The sequence below is a fragment of the Chelonoidis abingdonii genome, chromosome 3 (genome assembly GCF_003597395.2).
Source record: "Chelonoidis abingdonii isolate Lonesome George chromosome 3, CheloAbing_2.0, whole genome shotgun sequence".
Taxonomy (NCBI): Eukaryota; Metazoa; Chordata; order Testudines; family Testudinidae; genus Chelonoidis; species Chelonoidis abingdonii.
This window is the reverse complement of record NC_133771.1, coordinates 20,942,938-20,956,903: the sequence shown is the minus strand read 5'-3', so window position 1 is coordinate 20,956,903 and position 13,966 is coordinate 20,942,938. Positions and strand designations below refer to the sequence as shown.

At 43.5% G+C, this 13,966-nt stretch overlaps 1 pseudogene; it reads right to left on the bottom strand.

Annotated features, from left to right (window-relative positions):
* Window positions 1-10,545: 10,545 nt before the first annotated feature.
* LOC116834775 (U2 spliceosomal RNA) lies at window positions 10,546-10,680 on the bottom strand (annotated as a pseudogene).
* Between the last annotated feature and the right edge of the window lie 3,286 nt (window positions 10,681-13,966).

Sequence of the window (13,966 nt, the reverse complement as noted above, 5' to 3'; positions counted from 1 at the left end):
AGTAAATAAAACAAAACATGCAAACTAAGCTTGATTCATTGAAGAAATTGGTAACAAAATGTAATTTCTCACCCTAAATGTTGTTTCAGGCGGATTGCAAAGATGCTTGAAAGCCAGCTGCACTGGTCTGCAGCTTGAAACAGCAGGTATTATTACTCACAGGCTAGACAACCTTCCAGCCTGGGCTCAACTCTTCTCTCCAGTTGTTTTCCAGTGTCTCTTTGGATAGGGAGGCAGAGAAACAACATGATAATGTCACTCCGCTGCCTTATATAGCTTTTGTGTATGGCAGGAACTCATTGTCTTCCAGTGGAAAAACACTGGCATACCAAAGGGGGTCCAGTACCAAGTGACTCAGTCACATGTATCTGCAGAGTTGAAGCAACCATTACTCACAGGCTGTCTGGAGCGTCCACAGGAAGACTAAACTCTTTCACGGTCCATTATCTCAGTCCATCAGCCCTGTCTGACTTTTTAATTGTTCTACCTGAAGGGCTAGTTGTGGGTGTCACCCAAAGTAGCACATATGAAATACAGATACATGGTCAATATTCCTAACTTTAGATACAGAAATGATACATGCATACAAATTGGATAACCACATTCAGTAAATTGTAACCTTTCCAATGATACCTTACATGAGCCATCTTGCATAAAATATATCTTAGTTATGCCATATTCATATCATAACAATATTTCTATGAAGAATATCGGGTGTAACATCACAGACGTGCAATAGGCTATTACAGTATAAAGAACTTTTCAAAGAGAGCACAGAAGAAAATAGCGATAAGGTGCAAGAGAAGAAGAGTAGAGAAAAAGCTAATTTCGTGAATCTCCTCCTCTAGAATTAGTCAAATAGAAGTTATTGGGCTCATTTCCGGGGGAATTGGGTGAAATTCTATGGTCTGGGTTAGACAGAAGGTCAGACTAGATGATCTAATGGTCCCTTTTACCTTTAAATTCTATCACTCTGAATTACTAAATAATCTGCGTTTTTGAAAACATTATTGGTTGCAAGAACAAAATATTTAATTTAGTATTTCTAAATACTTCTGATAATGCCATCCAAGAAAAAAAATATTGTAAAATCCCTACATCAGTGAGTTTTCATCTGAAAACTAGAAATGTAGTGAGTATCTTACTTTAAATGTATTCATCCATAAACAATCTGCATGAGGAACTGATATAGACAGCTGCTTATTCCTCAGCCTAACACTGAAATAAGACAAATATTTTAATAAAGCAAATACAGAAAGTATGCAAATACTGTGAATGAGACAAATACTGAGATAAGGCCAATCCCTCTGCAAATTCTGATGTCAATTATGATTACTAGTGTGTGTCAATAGTTGTAGATCAGGCAAGAGACCTGAGAAATTTTTACAATTCTGGTTTTGTAATACTTTGTTTTTTCAACTGAACTGACTTATGTCTAGGACATTATTGAATATTATGGAAGTTTGAGTTTTTGCATGGACATGACAGTTTGGTAAATTGATTCCAATTTTTACTAACTGAAAGCTAGTAGCTAATGGGATAGTAATTTCTGTTCCATATGGGCACATGAATATTTTTCTAATTTTGCTACATGATTATTATCTTTCTCTTTATATGAACACATTTTATTATAATTATTAATGCCGCCCCTGGCTGAAATAAACAAAATATGCTTATCAGAAGGTTAAATGAGAAAAGACAATGAAAATTATACCAATGAATCATAAAGAACTGGGACACACACAATGTTTCCAGCACATTATCTTCTAAGTGCTGCATATCAAAAAGGAGATGGTGCAGTATGCATTCAGGAGGAATGTTCTGGAGAAGGTACAATATATGGACTCCATTTTCTGAGAACTGCCTTGAGTCTTTGCACCAGAAATTGTCAGTTTAACAACTCAGCAAATAGATATCTTTAAAACCAAGCCGCTCCAGAATTCTGGCCTTCTTTTATTTACAGTTCATTTCCATTATTTGATGAGATATATTTAGGTAGGGTTTAAACAACTTCCAGGTGGAAGATGGGAAATGGACAACCCAGGAAGCTATAGCTGCAAGATGGAGGAAGGGAAGTAGAGTAGTTTAACTAATTTAAAAATTTAAACTACAGCATTTGGTCAGTACTAAAGTTTAAATGTAAGGATGAAAAATCATTTCACTTGTAACATTTTGTTTTCACAAGCATGTAACGTTCTGAAAGACTTATCTTTCTCAATCTTTCTTCTTTAGTCTTTGGCACCTCATGTTAAAACACCATAGTCAGGGCCAGCTCTAGGTTTTTTGCCGCCCAAAGCAAAAAAAAATCTGGCTGCCTCTCGTCCCAGCCCTGGGCTCCTCGCCACACCCCCTGCTGCCCCAGCCCTGGGCTCTCCCCCCCACCCCAGCTCTGGGCTCCCTCCTTCCCTCCCACCATTGCCTTCACCCACACACCTCCTGCTGCCCCAGCTCTGGGCTCTCCCCCTCACACCTGCACCGTCCTTCCACCACAGCCCTGGGTCACTGGTAACTTGCTCCCAGGGCAGGTCATTCAGCAGGAATTTTAGATGTGCACAGAACACAGACAGGATTGGTTCCCACTATGATAAGAAACTGCGGTAAAGTGGAACAATTTTGGCTTGTGTGATTGGAGATATTAGATGCATATTATAAGCCTGTCCCCCATAAACGAGGAAAAGTTGAGGTGCCTTTATTATTCTTTTGTTCCACTCTTTCTTTCTATGGGAATTTGCCAATGCATATCACCATCTTCCTTTGAAACAAACAAACAAAAGGCAATGGCTGTTGAAATAGCAATTCCAGTCCCAGTAAACCACTGGGAAGCATTTCTTGCTCAATTTTATCCTACTTTTCTACAGCAAGTTACAGTGGATCAGTATATTTGATTTGGGAGAAATGAAGTAACAGCTGCCCAAACTGAGCTTGAGCACTCCTGAAATTTGAGGTGTTCAAATCTGGAAGGCAGGTGCTGGGAGGAGGGGCTGTGGCTCCACAGGGGAGCACGACAGCATGTATGCAGCAGGGTATCTGGCACTGTGCAGAGCCAGACACGCTGGTCTGAGTGGCACGGTAAGGGGGCTCGGGGGTTGGAGAAGGGGTAGAGGGTTCCCGGGGGGCAGTCATGGGACAGGGAGAAGCGGGAGTTGCATGAGGCAGAGGTTCGGGGGGGCAGTAAAGGGCAGGGAGAAGGGGGGGTTAGATGGTTCAGGGGTTTGAGGGGGCAGTCAGGGGACAGGCAGCAGTTGGATAGGCATGGGAGTCCCAGGGGTTTGTCAGGAGACAGGTAGGAGGTGGGGTCTTAGGAGGGAGGTTGAGGGGATCTCAGGAGGGGGCAGTTGGGGATAAGGAGAAGGGAGGCTTAGATAGGGGGTGAGGTCCCAAGGGACAGTTAGAGGCAGGGATCCCAGGAGGAGGTGATCAGGGGACAGGGAGTGGGGGGGGTTGGATGGGTTGGGCTTTCTGTGGGGGGAAGACGGAGGGAGTGGACAGTGGCAGGGTTGGGCTACCCTCCCTCCCCGTGGAGTGTCCTATTTTTTGAATGTTAAAATATGGTATCAATACCCTTCACAGTGCAGCTCTGCATTCACAGCAAGCGGCAGCATGAGGTCTCAGCTACCTCATTCCCTCCCCCTTCCTTTCCTGTTGGTAGTGGCCAAGGGAATGCTGGGAACTGTAGTTCTTTCCCTGCTCCAGAGCTGGATCTATAGTCAGGGAGCTAACCAAGGAATCCCTGTTCGTTCTCAGCTCCCATGATGGATCCCTGCTGCCCCTGCAAATGGGATGCCCCAAGCACATGCTTGCTTTGCTGGTACCTAGAGCCCTTCCCCCCAACCATAATCTAACTGAGTTCACCCCACTTGTGGTAAGCCAACCAGCCACCGATGTTCTTTTCCTGCTTCTCATAAAAGGATATCTGGCCAGATTATTTGTATTTGCCTTTGGAATGAAGGCAATCATGGAATGATTGCAGCAGGGCAATATTTTGAAAAATATCCGATGGTATGCTATATTCTGCAGTGTAGAAAGGATAAGGGTGTGAATAAATATTGGCAAAGTGGCAGTGCAAATATTGGACAAGACAGAGAATGAGTGCCAGGAACCCCATAAGGAAAGGCAGGGTGGCAGGATTCACATCTGAATGCAACGTCAAGAAGTAACAAAATCAAGAGTGCCTTGATTCAGCAAAGCACTTAAGCACATGCTCATTGACTTCAATAATTTTCAGTTGCTTAAGTGCCCTGCTAAATAAACAGGGTATTACTCACATACTTAAAGTTCAGCACATGCTTAAGTGCTTCAGTGAATGAAGGTCAAAGAGTTCTCTGAGCCCTTGTTACATAAGGTTACCTTTTTTTCCCATGGATTCTTTCCCCAATATTCTAGGATCAGCACAGGCAGGGTACCTGGCACTGTTAAAGCTCACTGTTACAGGTCTTAGACAGGTTGGGCAGGTAATCTGATTACAAATTCATCAGGCATCAATCAACTATTCATTCATCCATCTTGTGGATAATTTTCAAAGACATTTTTAATTGAGTTATATTTAAAACCTATTTTAAAAAAAATAAGGTTTGGAGAGTTTGAAAAGTCATATTCAGCAAAAAAGTAATTCATGTACTCTCTAGTTAATAACCTCTTCTGTGCTTTAATAATTTAAACTTATTATCAATGGGAATGTCTTCTGTGTATACTTCAAGTATTGCTTTTAGTATATTTTCTTTCTACTTTCATGTAGCATGCCACTTGTCCTCAATATGTCTCCAGTGCCTATTATCACTGCTCCTCTTGTATAATAAACTTCTCATCTATGAGAATGACCTTGACACGGTGTAAAAAAAGTTCTTTAAAGGATAGCTCAATTAAAATCTAATACCTCCACTTAGGTTTTTATTTCATTATTATTCATAAGACCATGCAACACTATTTGAGCCACGGGTTCTCATGCAACTTGAATGGTTGTTTCAAAAGGAATCATCATTAAAATCATTTTTATTTCTCTGTATGCCCTGTTGATTTACAGTTGCCAGGGAGCTCCCTTTGGACTTGGCAGAGGCCTTTGTTGAACATTTATGCTGTCATGGGTAAATGGTTTCAGCTCAGGATTCATTTGGAGCATGTAATTCTAGCTAGAAGATGACTAGAGGTGGTTAGTGGGTAAGTCGGGTATAAATCTACTTACCATATTTGTGGTCTGCCCAGCTTAAATGAGTGTGGAAGAGAGTATAGTCTGGAGGATACAGAAGTGAACTGAAAGTCAAGAGTCTTGAGTTGTGTCTCTGATATTGATTAACCTTGGGCTAGTCAGTTAAGATGAATTCTTGATTATGCTGTAAATGAGTGTTATAATTGCCTACCTCACAGAGGGTTATGGTAATCAATCAATTACTTTTGCAAACTGCTTTTAGAGCCATTGACAAAAAGCCATATATATATATATATATGAAGTGGAAAGCATTGTTTACCTGAATCCCAAGCTAGTCTTTCAGCAACAATGTATTTGCCTACCCGTGGAAATTCACCTCTCTGAAATAATCTGTTCCTTGGCTTTAAATGTGCACTAGAACCCTAACCACTGAATGCAGGGCCAACTCTAGACCAAATGGCACTCTGGGTGAGGAGTGTCTTAAGTGCCCCCACACCTCCTTTTGTTCAACTTTGAATTTTATTTTTTTATTGCATTTGTAGCCCACTTCATGACTTTGATACACGATTTACGCACTAGGATCTGTACATCTGTATTTAGACATGCCATATATAAGCAAATAAAATAATAGCTTCCTCTAAGCTTATAGAAACTTTTCAATTTTAAGAATAAATAAAATGAACTAAGTTCAAGATATTGAACTGTGCACCAACACTGGGTGGACCAGTATTAAATAGTGTTACAATATAGGTAACAGTCTAAGAATGTTAATTCTAGTCCTTTGGTTCAAAAGGTTGCTTTTCTTGCCTTTGCCCACACGAACTGAAATTCAGCATCAGAGAGATCCAGAGACTGGCCAAAGGCATTTTCAAGTGATAAAATAGCAAATGATGTCAATCTCTGGTCAGCCATCGTCCATCAAAGATATGTTTTAATGAGCCTGAGCTTCAAGAAGCTGCACTCACAACTTGTGACTGTGACCAGCAGCATGAGCAGAATCCTTAAATCTATCCATACATTAGGAAAAGCATCCTTCAGCTCTGCATCATGAATGAACTGGAGAACTTGGAGTGGAGAGTGTTTCCCATGTTGCAAAATGTGATGGATATTGTCCAATTCGACATAGAGGTCTTTTCATTGCCATTCGAACATTCCCTCTGACATGTACAATTGTCCATGCAAATGTTCAAGAGTGTTTTCCTGTCCACTGGCAGCTTACTAAGGTCATACAAAAACCCACAGGTCTGTGGATGGTGTTTCATCTATCCAAACCTTTTGTGGCTACTCGAGCAGTGTCAATGAGTGAGCAAAAAACCACCCGCTTCGATTTTTCTACTGAGTTTCCCATTACCTCATCTTTGCCCTCGTAACCAAACTGTCTCTTCTTCCAATGAATACGAGTTTCCTTGAAAACAGGCTCAACTCCTAAGTTTTGCACCATTTCTTTGGCAGCAGTGATGGCATCTTCATGTTCACACCATTGTCATAGCCTTGGCTGCAGCAGACCTGAAGCTTTATTTTATTCTCATTCAAAACATTCATATACCATTTTGTTTGGCCTTTTCCAATAGAGTTGTCCAGAACATTCTAGGAGGTTAGTGAAACATGAATCCACATAAGGAATACCTGAAACTTTTTATTTCAAACATTCTATTTTCCCTTTTGTTTCTAATAACAAAAACAGCACCCGAAGCCTAGCGCCTTCCCAAGACCAGCACCCCAGGTGATCACGTGGGTCGCCTGCCCCTAAATCTGGTCTTGACTAAATTTTCCCTCTGCCTCATTACAATATATATTTGTCTGTGCTTTACGGGAGTATTTGCTAACTGTTATGACACACACTTCACCTCTATCTTCAGCTTTGAGACTTTAGTCTTTCTTCCCCATCCCCTTACTGCTCATAGACTCATAAACTCATAGACTCATAGGTCAGAAGGGACCAATATGATCATCTAGTCTGGCCTCCTGCACAAAGCAGGCCACAGAACCCTACCCATCCACTTCTATAAAAACCCCTAACCTATGTCCGAGTTATTGAAGTCTTCAAATTGTGGTTTGAAGACCTCAAGCAGAGAATCCACCAGCAAGTGACCCATGCCCCAAGCTGCAGGAGAAGGCGAAAAACTGCTAAGAATTTCACAAAGAAAACACTGACTTCCAGGGAGTGCCAACAGAATTGCATGGCTGGTGATGTGCAGGTGGAAGCTACTACCTTCTTCAGTGATATCACAGCACCAACTAGTAAGTTGGACGTTTGATGATCGCTGCTAGGCACCAAGGAAGATAAGACAGGGATGGCTCAGAGTTGTGCTAAGATGTTTCTCTAGATGTAAATGAGAATAGTTTAATTAACTGTAATACTAACCAAAAGCACGTACTATTAAAATGACACATATTTTTCTTAATGTTAGGGGCTGGAGCACTGAAGTCCTTCCCAATGAACAAGGGATTAGAAAAATGACCCTGCATACCTTTCAATTCTTTTTTTTTTTTTGGTCCAAAATTCAGACCAAACTGAAAATGTTTCTCAAATATTTTCATTTTGGTCAAAAGGCCACTTTTGGTTGGGGGAAAAATTGTTGCAACTAAAAAAAAAAAGAATGACTAGTAACTTGAATTTTTACAATTTGTCACATTCAGAATTAAGGATCAGCATTTTGAAACCACCGTTGTCAATTTCTCACAACATCACACTCCTTTTTATACATGCCCATCTGCTCAGACTGGAAATGGCCAGCAATATAAAGCATTCTGGTTGAGACCCTGCTCCTTTTCAAGTAAGTGCAAAAACTTGCATTGACATTAATGGTCAAGGATCAAGCCCTCTATTCTAATCTCCAAAAGCTGCCTGGGTACCTGTAGCATATCCTGCTTTGCCTAGTGGATGAGGTGTGTGACTTTGCATTGGAATTTTGGACCTCAAAAGATAGCAGGTATGATGCTCAGGGCATTATGATTATTGTTCTTGGTTAGTTTAGTGATGTTTACAAAGGTTTGTTTAACTAATTCTTTCCATCAGAGTTGCGACTGGCATTAAAATAAACATTCTACCAAAGATATTTTTGTTCTATGTAAAAGGGGGGAAGAAAGCAGGAGTGATTAATTTATTCCTAATTATATCATTAGCTTGTTATGCAATATGGGTTAAAAATATATTGAAGATAATTAATTAGCCTGGTACATAATTTTGAATCAAGTAATTCTTTTATTGATTTTAAGTCTAGTATATCCTGAAAAAAACCCTTAATTGTCAGTCCTAGCACTACATAATCCTAGATAATAATGTATAATTAATTGTCATGCTTGTAAACTGATTTTCTCTTACGCTGGACAAATAATTCACTATTTTTAGCATCTTCACCATCCCCTCTGGGTCCACAGAAATCCCAGATCCACAGCATCTGAGCCAAAATACAGGGAAGGGGTGAAACACTAATCAGTTGCACTGTCTTCCAGCTCCTCAGAAGCCCCTCCGTAGGCACTGATGCTCTACAGCATCACAGGGGGCAAGTCAGGTAGGAGAGTACAAGGCATGCTGTACCATGGCTGGTCACAGCATCATCCACAAGCTACATATTGCTGACCCAGCCAACATCCTCTTCTGTTATATTCCCTTGCATTGTGCATTTTTCCACATCAAGGGGGGTAGGAGCCAGTAGAGAGGTTAGTTCTTATGTTAGCTATAGGTCTGTGCAGCCATGGAAGATGGGGTAAGGTGTGGGGGGAATGAGCCAGTGTGAAGTCACAGGGCCTCTGTGAAACTTAGGAGATCTATGAGAATAGAAGGTTGCCTGGTCAGCTCTATGCATTCTTGGGAGAATGGGCCTAACTGTGCCCTATCTTGTGCCTGAAATATCCCAGCCTGGTCTGTCGAGGACTGTAAAGGTGCGCAGACTCACCCGGTGGTGCCTCTTGCTAGTCATCCAGGGAATTAGCTCATCCAGGCCCTCTGTCAGCCAGTGTCTCGCCCTGCGCTTAACCCCGTGTCTCTCCCAGACCTCGGATGACCCTTTCTCTGGGTGCTGCCCCCAAGCAGTACCCCCACAGTTTCTGTGGGTCTCCCCACTCAGGGGAACTCCCACCCACTATCCTCGCCTTGCCTCAGTCTTAGGCTACTGCCAGTTACCAACTAGCCCCCACTCACTGGGGCAGACAGCAGTATAAGACGCTTATCACAGGCAAGAGGGCTTTGGACCTGCTGCCTCTGCCTAAGCCTGGGCTACGTCTCTGCAACCCCAATACCTGCCTTAGGCCTTCAGTTAGGCCTGCAGCCTGGGGGTTTTCCAGGCTGGAGCTCCCCAGCTCCTTTAGCCTTTCCCCAGCCCTGCTCCACTCTCAGTACACTGCTCACCTCCCCGGCAGCCAGGCCCTTCTCTCTTTACAGGCAGAGAGAGAGTGAGTGTTTGGACTCCTGGTTCACAGCCTCTTATAGGGGTTAGCTGGGCCTGATTGGGGCTTGGCCCTAGCTGTTACCACCTTCCCCAGTCAGCCCAGGCTTTGCTCCACAGCCTCAGCCCTCTCCCTGGGCTGGCTTTGAGCCTTCGAGGGCTAGAGCGAATGACCACCCAGCTACAGGACCAACACTGTTAGAGAACGGCTCTGCAGATTCCCAGGTAGAGGGAGGCATTATAGACTCATAGACTTTAAGGTCAGAAGGGACCATTATGATCACTGCTCTGGAGCCACTGCACTATTCACCCCAGTTCAGTCTCAGATCACTCCTTACTATCAGGAAGGCATGAACGAAGAGAAGGTTCCTTTCCAGACACTGTTCTGGGAGGCCTTTTGAGTAGCAACACACAGGTATGGAGCCCCACGCCACAGATCAGCAACAGTGCTAGTAAAACTCACCCCGCTCTGACTGTCAGGGGATGAGCAAACAGGTGAAGCTGGGCTTTCCACCTTCACAGAACTCTGGCTGGCTAGTGAGCTGGCAGGAAATCCCACCTTGGCTTCCTGCTGCCAAGTATCCTGTGACTGGGGAAGGAGCCAAGAGGGCTGTTGAGAAAGCACTTGCTGATGCTGGGATATAGCAGGCTGAGACTGAGCTTCATGCTACAGAAGAGGCCTAAGGAGCAGTCTACACTTACCTCTGGAGCGATCGATCCAGTGAGGGTCGATTTATCATGTCTAGTGAAGATGTGATAAATTGACCGCTGAGCACTCTCCTGCCAACTCCGGTACTCCACTGGAGCGACAATCATAGAATATCAGGGTTGGAAGGGACCTCAGGAGATCATCTAGTCCAACCTTCCGCTCAAAGCAGGACAAATCCCTAGACAGTGTTTTTTTTTAAACCCTTGTTCCCTAAATGGCCTCCTCAAGGATTAAACTCACAACCCTGGGTTTAGCAGGCCAATGCTCAAACCATTGAGCTATCCCCAAAAAAATTCCCCCTAGGGGGGAGGTGCACCATACTCAGAGATACTGCAATACTAGGTTGATGCATGGAATGGATGGAGCAAGCCCCTAGTTCATCTCCCCATTTCAAAAACCTATTTGATTGAAGGAAAGACTTGACACCAAGTTGTAGAAATCCGAGGAGGCAAAAGCTGCTTTTCTGAGTTCACCTGCCTCTTTTATTATCTAAGATTACACATGCGCAAATGCACAGCACAATTCAAAATTTCCTACAAAAATCTTCCATCACGAGCTCAAAAGCCATAGCAACTACCCAAAACATCCCCATTGGCAAACACAGTCAGTCAGTGTGAGAAACTGCAGAAGAGGGAAGCTACAAAAACACTGCCAGGTGCAGACGAGGCCGCCTGTGTGAAAGCAAGGGGGGAGGATGGAGGAAGGCCAAGTTCCTGCGATAAGCAAAGCGGGTGTGCCCAGCTTGCAAGCAAGAACAAATGCCCCAATTTAAAGGGGCACCCAGGCCTGTGGGCCCGGGGTCATTCCTGCATCCCCCCTTCTTTCATTCTAAATAAGCTGCGGGTCACGGTACCCACGCAACTGTTTTCTCAAGACGTGCCACGTCGTCAGCAGACAGCCTTATAGCTTTGGCCGTTGAGGACCAAGTAGCTATACAGCATTGACATAAGGAAGGAAAGCACTGAATAAACAGCAGCAGCTCACAAGTCCAGCAAGCCCAATTATGCAATATCCAAAGGCTGTTTCTCAGCAAATTTAAATCAGGTAGCCACCCAAAGTCACTGGACGGCATGCAGGTGATTCAGGTTGCTGCCGGCGCTTGGTCAGCGCGGTCTCTGAGTCTCCTCCCCCAAATGTCAGTTGGAAGTTTGGGGATCGGGTTGTTCAGGCCTTGGTGCCACGCTGCCTGACTCACCGCTGTTTCACGCACACGTGCTGGTACCCACACTGGACCTGTATCAGTGGAAACAGAAGCATACCCTCGTCCCATGTTATAAGCAGCGCTGGGCCCTTCCACTCAGGGTCCGGTAGCTGTCCGATAATATACCAAGGGTCGTTCCAATGGGCACTGAAGCTTTAAAATGGCGATCTGCAGGGAAGTAAGAATCTGAATTCAAGGTTAAATAATTTAAAGTAAATAACAAAATATATAATTTCTGCTGTACCTCCCTTACAGTCCTAGGATTTCCCCCTGTTTTACTTTGTTTTCCAAAGTGTCTTGAAGGAGCGGTTAGCCCGTTCCACAATAGCCTGCCTGTAGAATTGTAGGAATACCATGTGACAATTGAATTTGCATTGAGAACCAAAAATCCGAAAATGTCGAGAAACATAAGCAGGGAGCCATTATCAGTTTTTCAATTTCTTCGGTCTCCCGCTGACTGCAATATCAGTGCAGAACGCTGATTGCTAACCTGGTCGCCGTTGCACCGCGCTGGCTGTAGCCAGATAAATCCTGAAAGGTATCAAAACAGTTAAATGAACATAATTACACGCTTAAAAAAGGAACCATTGTGACATCCATCTGCCACAACTGGTCAGCCTCTGTCCCTCTGGATTAACTGCATGAGGGAAAGGCAACAGAATCATGGCACAGTGGGGCAAGACCGAACACATTTGCTGAGCTTGAGAAAGGGGCAAATTAAAACTGCTTAGCCAAAACTTAGCAGCATTGATGGAAAAAAAGGCATGACTATCAGTAGCGATCAGAAAACAGGAACGCATCCGTAGTAGGTTTAACGGGCTGAATCAACATAAGCATTGCCTTCGGTGAGCATGTCTGCAGAGCCGTCTGTGGCTTCTGACATAAACAGACAAACACCAAATGAATGTCGTCGAGATAATAAGTGATTGCAATGTAAGGTAAGGGACCAGAGACAACAATCAGGCATCCAAGTGAGGGGTTAAATAAGAATGTGGAAGGTGATCCAGCAACTGAAAACATAACAGTCATCAACTACTCAAAGTAAATGATTAGATCACAAAAGCCGAAAAGCCAAAAAAAGCGACCTGCTGCCATCTCTGATCGTTGCGACGACTTTTGAGGCAGGTAAACCGAGTCTGCCATGCTTAGTGTATCAGGCGTGCTGGTAGGCACAACCCCCCACGGGTGGGAAACATCAGTAAAATACTGTACATGGCTTGTTAAGGTAGACGGGAAAGTTTTGATTTGAGCGTAGTGGAACCTGTTGTACAATTACTAAACGAGGATCTTAGGGGAATTATATGCACATTTCTCCTACATAATCACAAAAGGCCATTTGCCCAAACAGGGAATCATTGCTGTAAATGTGAAATTTGTCCGGGTGATTGGAAGACAACCTTAAAAAGATCAAACCCAGTTAACTGCAAGCTCGATGCGAGGCTTTACGAAAGCAAATCGCCAAGGCATCCATATATGGCTATATATTCCGTGGGGGGGGTCCGAAGGCAAATACATCCATTCATAAATACACAGGAAGTTTTTCCTTATCAACAATATAACCCCTGTAGGGGTGTTGGGCAGTCTGTAACAGAGCTTAAATTTAAAGGCCAAGCTTGGAGGCCGATAAACAATACAACTCGGCTAAAGCTACATTCAACTTATCAACAGAAGCTGTAAAAGCAAGAGTAATTTGAAATACATCAGCTGGATGTTTGGATCCTTTCAATAGCTGAAACAGAGGTTGTAACAATTCCGTGGGCAGTTTAAAAAAAAGGCCTAATCCAATTTAAGGTGCCCTCATAATTCGGTTGCAACTCCACCAGTGTCAGGGGTTGTGGGAATTACCACTTCAGGGGCTGCCGGAGAGGCATAAGTGAAAGCATTTTATGCCCTAGATCATAAAAACGGTGCTTCCCTTTGAAACCTTCTCTGGGGCAACTATAAGGCCAAACAAACGCAAGTGTTGTTCTAATGCCTGTAAAACAAATCATCAACAACACTCCAGCCAGCAAAATGTCATCCATATAATGATAAAATCTCTAATCCGGGTTGTGTTACGCGAAAATCGCGCAAAAGCCAAATCAACAAAAATGTTGGACACCAGCGTTGGTGAATTTAGCATACCCTGGGGCAAAACCTCCATTGATAAATCCGTTGTGGTCGGTTGGGCATGGTTATAGACCGGCACGTAAATGCAAATTTTTTCCGTCCTGCTTTAGCAAGGGGAATTGTGAAAAACAATGCCTTAAGATCATAACACACTTTGATAAGAATTAGAATCAAATTAGGATGTTGGGAGACCAAACTGAAGAGGGCCCATGGGCTGAAATACATTTGTTAATTTCCCTTCAATCATGCGCAATATCTCCACCCTCCTGACTTTTTCTATTACAAAAACGGTGTATTCCAGGGCTAGTGGACATAACTCTATATGCGCCTGCTGCAAGTGCTCTGCAACTAGGCATGCAAATGTCCATTTCTCTCTTGTAGCGCCAACTGCTCCAACCCTACAGCGATTGATTTGA